The sequence below is a fragment of the Propithecus coquereli genome, unplaced genomic scaffold (assembly GCF_000956105.1).
Source record: "Propithecus coquereli isolate 6110/MARCELLA unplaced genomic scaffold, Pcoq_1.0 Scaffold612, whole genome shotgun sequence".
Lineage (NCBI taxonomy): Eukaryota > Metazoa > Chordata > Mammalia > Primates > Indriidae > Propithecus > Propithecus coquereli.
This window is the reverse complement of record NW_012152086.1, coordinates 245,205-246,587: the sequence shown is the minus strand read 5'-3', so window position 1 is coordinate 246,587 and position 1,383 is coordinate 245,205. Positions and strand designations below refer to the sequence as shown.

General features: G+C 35.6%; 1 protein-coding gene across 1 annotated transcript in view; it reads right to left on the bottom strand.

Moving 5' to 3' along the window:
* Positions 1-1,383, bottom strand: part of KLHL4 (kelch-like family member 4) — a 108,945-nt gene that overhangs the window by 20,404 nt on the left and 87,158 nt on the right. The window lies entirely within an intron of this gene.

The following is a 1,383-nucleotide window of genomic DNA, read 5'->3' as shown; positions in this document are numbered from 1 at the left end:
CAGAGCTCCTAAATATATGAGGCAAACACTGACAAAATTGGAAAGAGAAAAAGAAAGCTCTACAATAATAGCAGGAGGCTTCAATCCCCCTCGTTCAATAATGGATAGAACAACCAGACAGATCAAGGTACATAGAGGAAGTGAACAACATTATAAACCAACTGGAACTCTTGCTAACAATACACCCAACAACAGCAGAATACATTTTTCTCAAATAAACATGGAACATTATCCAGGATAGACCATATGTTAAGCCACAAAACAAGTCTTAATAAATTTTAAAAAGATTGAAAACATTCAAGATCTCTTTTCTGATCATAATGGAAAGAAACTAGAAATGAACTTCAGAAATAAAACTTGAAACTCCACAAATATGTGCAATTAAAAAACACACTATTAAACAGCCAATGGATCCAAGAATAAATAATAAGGGAAATTTGGAAATTTTGTAAGACAAATGAAAATGAACACATGGCATACCAAATCTTATGCGATGCAGACGAAGCAATGCTATGAGGAAATTTATAGTTGTAAATGCTTACATTAAAAAGAAAGATTTCAGGCCAGGCACAGTGGCTCGCGCCTGTAATCCTAGCACTATGGGAGGCTGAGGTGGGCGGATCATTTGAGCTCAGGAGATGGAGACCAGCCTGAGCAAGAGTGAGGCCCTGTCTCTACTAGAAAAAAATAGAAATTAGCTGGACAACTAAACATATATATAGAAAAAATTAGCCGGGCATGGTGGCTCATGCCTGTAGTCCCAACTACTTGGGAGGCTGAGGCAGTAGGATTGCTTGAGCCCAGGAGATTGAGGTTGCTGTGAGCTAGGTTGACACCACGGCACTCTAGCCCAGGCAAAAGAGTGAGACTCTGTCTCAAAAAAAAAAAAAAAAGAACGAAAGAAAGAAAGGTTGTAAATAAACAGCCAAACTTAACAGCTAATAAACTGGAAAAAGAAGAGTAAGCTAAACTCAAAGCTAGCAAAAGGAAGGATATAATAGAGATTAGAGCAGTGCTAAATCATATAGAGAATAGAAAAACGATAAAGAAAATCAGTGAAACCAAGAGTTAGCTCTGTGAAATGATTAATAAAGCTGATAAACCCTAAAGCAGATTGAATAAGAAAAAAGAGAGAAAGCTCAAGTAACTACAGTCAGAAGTCAAAGGGGGCATTATTACCAATTTTACAGTAAAAAGGATCCTAAGAGAGTACTGTGAGCAATTGTACATCAACAATTTAGATAAACTAGATAAAATACAGAGATCCCTAGAAGCATATAACTTACCCAAATTGAACCATGAAGAAATATAAAATGTGAATAGAACAATAGTGATCAAGAAGATTTTAGATTAACTCTGTAACTAAAAAAAAAAAAAAAAAAA